The sequence below is a fragment of the Marmota marmota genome, unplaced genomic scaffold (assembly GCF_001458135.2).
Source record: "Marmota marmota marmota unplaced genomic scaffold, marMar, whole genome shotgun sequence".
Classification (NCBI taxonomy): Eukaryota; Metazoa; Chordata; class Mammalia; order Rodentia; family Sciuridae; genus Marmota; species Marmota marmota.
In genome coordinates this window covers 705,488-712,384 of record NW_026000207.1, presented here as the reverse complement: position 1 = coordinate 712,384, position 6,897 = coordinate 705,488, and the positions used below count along the sequence as shown (strand labels likewise).

At 47.4% G+C, this 6,897-nt stretch overlaps 1 non-coding gene across 1 annotated transcript; it reads right to left on the bottom strand.

Annotated features, from left to right (window-relative positions):
- Positions 1-403: 403 nt before the first annotated feature.
- On the bottom strand, positions 404-506 carry LOC125612813. The gene has a single exon (XR_007343294.1). It is a non-coding gene; the product is annotated as a U6 spliceosomal RNA (small nuclear RNA).
- Positions 507-6,897: the final 6,391 nt, after the last annotated feature.

The following is a 6,897-nucleotide window of genomic DNA, read 5'->3' as shown; positions in this document are numbered from 1 at the left end:
GGTGGGTGTGCAGTGCTGGGATTGAGCTCAGGGTTTTGTGCATGCAAGACAAGCACTTTACCAACTGAGCTGTATCGCCAGCCCTGAATCCTCTCTTAACAGCAGGAAGCAAAAATAATTTCCTGCCATGGCCAGAAGTCAAGAGTTTCCAAGATTGTTTCCACCTTTTGGCTGCTGACCAAGCACCTCCCAGGGGTTTCTGCCCCCGGAGCTCCTAGCTCACCTGAAGCTGGGAAGAGGATCCCCCACTCTTCCACTCTGTTCTGTATGTCACAAATAGTGGAATTTTGTCCTCCAAAACACATATGTGGAACTTGTAACCTGAAGGATCTCAGAATGTGGGTATATTTAGAAATAGGCCTTTAAAAAGGTAATGTAAAATCTAGGTGAGATGGTCAGGCCCTAATCCAATCTAACTGGAATCTGTATGTCACCCTTGTGCAGGAGCTGTGCTGATCTTTTCTGTATTGTTGCAATTTTAGTATATGTGTTGCCAAAGTCAGCACAAATTGGTGTCTTCATAAGAAAAGACTAAGACACAGAGAAGACACAGGAAGGTGCCATCTACAAACCAAGAGGAGAGGTCTCCAACCTGCCCACAACTGATCTGACTTCCACCTTGAAAGCTGGGAGAGAGCGGCCTCTGTTATCTCCACTGCCAGACTGCTTCCTTGTTACGGTGGCTTTGCTCTTCTAAGAGCCATTTGTGAGTCTCTGGAACTACTGGCCCCAGGAATGAAGGGGGCATAACCAGGGGAAGGCCAGTTTGCTCTGCCCAAACTGTGAGTGCAGGGCTACCTTTGCCAACAGCAGCTCATCCCTGCAGAAGCATCCTCAGGGTGGCTGAGCACCCCTTGATGTTTCCTGAACAGCTGCCTTGTGGTGGTTTCTGGGGAGGAGAAAGGAAACCAAATACAGTCCAGCACACTCTTCTGTGCAAGCCCAAGGAACAGGGAGAACACTGAAGGAAAAAAACCTTCCATTCCTGTGACCGTATTGGGACCAGTGGCTATTCCACCGTGGTCTGCTGCTGCTCCTCAGAGTTTCAAAGACATTTGGGAACCTCATACTGATCTTGTTTCCTCCCCTCCCTGCACCCACTCCAATGCTTAATTTGATTGGCTCTTCTAATTCCCCTTGACTATTACTTATGGTGGATATTCCTTGGTGGTTCAGTATGAACTCGAATCTTATTTTGGAGATGAGACTCAGAAGGTCACCAAGTTCCTCAGAGCCATGTGTCAGCTTCATTCTCACTGCTCAGTCTTCAGTGCAAACAGTTTTACCCCATGTCACAAATGCTTCCAGAGCCAGCTTTTAATAGCACTATGCCCTTACTAACAGCTTTCAGCAATGTCCACGCTCTGCAAGTATTCTTCTTAACTCCCTGAGGAGTCCTGTCCTATCCCTGCAACTACGACCCCAGAAGGCAAATAGAGGCATGGAGTCCCAAACGTGCACCTCAGGTCTAGGCACCCATTCCACACCAAAGAGGGGTATCTGCACCCATTGTTCCAGCAGCAAATGACAGCTGGGTAAGTGTGTAGTTACTGCAGGAAAGTTTCATGTTATCCCAGGAATCTTAGCATGTGTGTCCTCTGTAACACATTAATGCTCTCTGGGCTTGGACACAAAGGTATCTTTGTAGACAGGGGAAGTCATTTGCTGGGGAAACATAGGCAGGTTGCCACCCCCATCCACCTGCGTGGGACCGCCCACACCTCCCGTTCACCTTTTCCTGTGAGCAGCAGTGGCTATTTGCCTCCCTACCATCCCTCCCCCATTTGCCTGAGCCCACAGCATTCACTCTGAGGCTTCAGGCTGAGATGTGTTGGAATGGTAAGGCCCTGAGGGGGGAACTAGGTGCCCAGTGTGTGATCCTGCATCTCTCTTGGGGGGAACATACTTTATGAAAGGGGATCTGTAATCTCTGCATTTGTTATGAGAGAATAGCACTTCCTGCCACAGAAAAACAAGTCATTTCTTATCCCATGCAGACACTCTCAAATATGATGTAAAACTAAATACCGTTAAAAGACTGTGTAAGAAGCCAGGTGCAGTGGAGCACGCCTGTAATCCCAGCAACTCGGAAGGCCGAGGCAGGAGGATCCAAGTTCAAAGTCAGCCTCAGCAACTTAGTGAGGCCCTAAGCAGCTCAGTGAGGCCCTCTCTCTAAATAAAATTGAAAATAGGGCTGTGGATGTGGCTGGGTGGTCAAGTGACCGAGTTCAATCACCAGAACCTAATGATGATGATAATAACAACAACAACAACTAAAAAAGAGAGATGAATTAAATAATGGCTTTAAATTTCTCAAGATAGTTTGTAATGGGCAAAATGCTCTACTACTGAGCTACAGTGGATTTTTTTAATGCCTTGTTCTCATTCTCTGTCTGCCGAGTGCTGAATCTCGCATCCCTCTCCCTCCTCCTCTGGCCACACTGGTTTTATTTGATTCAGAAACCTCTCCTGAGGGCCTCAGAGAAGGGAAAGTTCACTTTTCCCTTTCTGGGAGCAGGAAGCACTTTATATCCCCCCAGTTTCTTCACAAAACTCACGTGATCAGCTGAAGCTGAGTAGCTGATAGCTGTGAGTCTCAGGGCTCATCTCTGTCAGACAAAGATCAACAGCAGCTGGCCCTGCTAGACCTTTGTCCTACCTAGGAAACCTGATGATTCATGATCCGACTAGCACATCTCTGTATCCTGACATCAGTATAATGTGTATGTGGTTATGTAACACTTCTCAAGTAAACCACCATATGGGCTTTTTAAAAAAAATTTGTTTTAGTTGTAGATGGACAAAATATCTTTTACTTATTTATTTTTATGTGGTGCTGAGGATCTAACCAGTGCCTCACACATGCAAGATGAGCGCTCTACCACTGAGCCACAACCCCAGCCCACTGATGTTGGCTTTTGAGCCTGAAAACATCATAAAGCTATTGGATTTAATTTTGTTTCCAGTTATTTTAGTTTGGATTTCTGCATCTGTATCCATGATTGAAAATGCTTACAAATATTGTAACACACTTGGATATCCCCAGTTCTCATATACACACCAATTCTGTGTTGTTTGAATGAATTTATTATACATTTTCCACATTTAAATATTGGGAGGTATAATACATTTCCGTTCCTGCTGTACAAATTGCCAAAACTTCGGTGGCTTAAAACACCACTAGATGATCACTGTACCGTGCTGTGGTCAGGTCTCCCTGGCTCCACAGAAAGGAGAGAGGCACTAACAGGGCCGAGCTGGTTCTTCGCCTGCAGTGCTGCTGAAACCAACTGACAGCATGTGGACCTGTGCCCCAGGTGGCCAACACCCACACTTGCTTGACCCTTCTAAATGCTACTCAAGGAACTGGCCTGAGCTGAGCCACAGCTGCACCCACAGGACCAAAGCCAACATACACCCAGAAGCCCTGCTTGTGGCCACTCTCCCCACAGGTGGGGGACAGATGCACCTCACCCCAACTCTTCCCTTTGGTTGGACTCTCCAGAGTGAGAGGCCCACTTCAGAAGGCAACTCTGCAGCCATGTTTTTCTAGTGGATTTGGGCATCACTCTATATCAAACTTAACACTGAAAAAGGAAGGAAATGCCATGTGTATCTGTTTAAAGCAAAGGAACCCACTGGAGTAGGTCTACAGGAGGCCCAGCCTCCCAGCTCCCATCTCATATGAGGCCTGAACAGAAGAACCATGCTCTGCACCAGGTTTTTCATTCTTCTCCTCTTCTAAGAAAGAATGGCTCTGGAGAGAAACCGTCCTGTCACTTTTCTCAGCTCCTGGAACTTCCTGAATGCCTTGGCTGACACCCCCTCTTCCATATTTTTCCTTCTTTTTTTTTTTTTTTTTTTTGGTACTGGGGATTGAACCCAGGGGTGCTTAACCACCCACTCACACCCCAAGCCTTTTTAATTTTTTTATTTTGATACAGGGTCTTGCCAAATTGCTTACGGCCTCACTAAGTTTCTGAGGTTGGGCTTGAACTTGTAATCCTCTTGCCTCAGCCATCTGAGCTGCTGGGATTACAGGTGAGCACCCCATGCCTGGCTCCTCCTCCATCTTCATGCCACCATCTCCCATCACACCCCTGTGAGCACAGATGGAATCCTCCCACACCCACCCACCCAGTCTCAGATCCTACATGTTCATTTCGGAACGTCCCTTTTGCAGGTATAAACACATTCACAGATTCTGGGGGCCAGATGTGGACATATTTAGAGACTAGCAGTCTGTTGCTAGTATCTTACAACAGTCTTGAGTCTTTGGTGGTTTAAAAAAAAACACAAATAAGTCCTGGTTGAGACTGGAAGAACCTATATATCAGGCAGTTTTTGCCTTTTCCTGTTTTTTCTGGAGACGGAATTAATCTGAGGTTCCTGATGTTGGCAAGAAATTGTAAGTAGTATTTTTTGGAATAAAAGATTTTTTAAATGAATTACAAATTGAGTTCAACAGATATTTTTTTAAATTGAAACAAAAAATATCAGATCAAGAGAACAAAAATCACAAAATGATGGAGAGGTTTTGGGGGTTGCTATGTTATGGAAAACATGCAGAATGCACAGAACAGAGAGAAGAGCATGGGGAGTGCGATGAAGCCAGACAGCTGGCACCCAGGGCAGCCCGCGCTGCTCCAGGCCGCTCCTCCCACCATGTCCACTGCTCCAGAGCCTTCCTTCACGGGGCAAGCTCTGGGACACGTTTTGTTCACTCAGTGATTTCTTGATTTTTGAACATGAAGTTCATGTGACCAGAGTCTCCAGGGAGGAATGCTCAGACACCCTGCCCTCTTTGCACCTCACACCCAAGGGTGAGAAGCTAGCTGTGGGAGGAACCTTCCTAGCATTTTCACCTTTACCCACCAACACTACCATTTCTAGCGTCTCTGCAGGCTTGCTTGGCTGGTTCCTTTTCTACCTTCTCTTTGTGGAGTCTACCAACTGGAGAGCAATCAGGAAGGCTGCCCAGAGGACAGTCAGTGCTGGTCCACTCCCCCCCTTTCTACTGACTGCTTCATCCATTAAATGCAACACAATAAAAAAGACTTAACTGTGATGTGAAAATGCATTTTAGCTCAATTAATGCTGAACTGAATGCTCTGGAAAGCAGCCCTTAAAATTTTCACTGAGTTAAAAATGGCTAATAAAACAGGGTCAGGCTAACTCTGAGGAGCTGTTTTCATGTGTTTCCTATACTAGTCAGTCAGCACCTTCTCTGCTCAGGGGCAGGACCCATGACGCAGTCATGTGGGGGCCCTTCTCTGGGGACCCAGTGGTGAGTTGCTGTGATCCAAGGCAGTGTCTCCTGAGCCTCCTTCCCTCACCACAGCAAGCTCATGGGAAGTCCCTGTGCTGAACACACAGGAAGACTGTGGAAAGACCTGGAAGGTGAGAGAACAAACCCCAGGGTGTCCTTCACCCGGGGAAACATCACTCCTGCTCTGGGAATACAATGGGGACCAGGTCCCCAGGCCTGCAAAGAAGACCCCTCCTTGAGAGCCAAGATGTTTTTAGAGAGCTTTTCACAACTTGCTTGGACCCTGGAGCTCAGTGTATGCAGAGCCATGGCACAACACCTACAGTCTCCTAGAGAGAAGGGGCAGCTGGGGTCTTCACAAGTCAAGTCTCTTCACCAAAGAACAGAAAATGATGCGACTGTCCCCCCAAACAAGAGAGCTTTTGACTCACAGAACATGTACATACAACACCACAGGAAAGAACGTGCCCATCATGGAAATGTGAAGCACTGGCCTCTGAAAAGGCTGCAGGACGCTCAAGGGAGGGAGTGAAGACCTTGTGCTTTTCATAAAACGTACTTATTAACCTAACGCTGATTATCTGATATAGTTTGAAAACAAACTCCCACAGGAGTAATTTCAAGTTGCCATGTTCAGTGGTTAACCATGGAACCCACACAAACCTGTAATGGATGTCCTGCTTCACCTGCTAAGACACCAGGTATATTACCCTGCACAAACCTCTCTGACCCCCACACAACCGGACAACAAGCTCCCTCCCCATGTGCCCTCTCCTGGGTGCACTGTGCAGCGCCTTAGCTGTGTTTTAGCTACAGTTCAACCCCTAGACAACTACTGGGGGGGGGGGTCTGCAAAGTACCCATCACAGGACTAAAAAGCCCCAGAAACATGGGAATGGAGGGGCTCAGCTGAACAGGGACAAGGTGCCTGCCCATGCTGCCACCCAGAAAATACAGAAAACCAACAAGTACATGGGATCAGGAGGCATGAGTACTGGGAGTTCAGACCACATGATTGGGAGGCCTTCTGCAGTCTCCAGTGGTGCACATCACACTGTGGCATCCACGACTGGAGCCTTCCCATCACAAGGAACTGACACCTCACGGTAGGGATTTGGAACAGGGGTTTCCGGAGAATGAAGAGCTTCTCTCACTGCACAGCTCCCCTGCCACAGGATAGTTGTGAACAGTATAGAAAGCAAAGTGCAGAGTGTACCTCCTAAACATTCCCCCACTGAGAGGAAAACTCAAGACAAACTCCAGGAGGCCCGGCAAGGAATCTGAAGGAGGGTATGAAGGCATTATGTTTTCTCTCATACCCTGTCCCCCTCCTCCTCCTATTTATTCTTTTTTCCTTTTTTCAGTGTTAGGGATGGAACCCAGGGCTTTGTGTGTGCTAGGCAAATACTCCACTCTGGCCCTATTTATCTACTTACTTTGAGACAGGGTCTAGGTTGCTAGGGCTGGCCTCTGGAGTAGCTGGGACCAGAGTCATTTTTTAATCATACTAAGTCATCTTCCTGGTGTTAACCATGGAGGCCTTTATAGGTTCACAGAGCAAACACCAAAGCCAGTCAGACTCCAGCATGACTTCCCAGCATGAGCAAGTGGTGCTCTACATGAGTCTG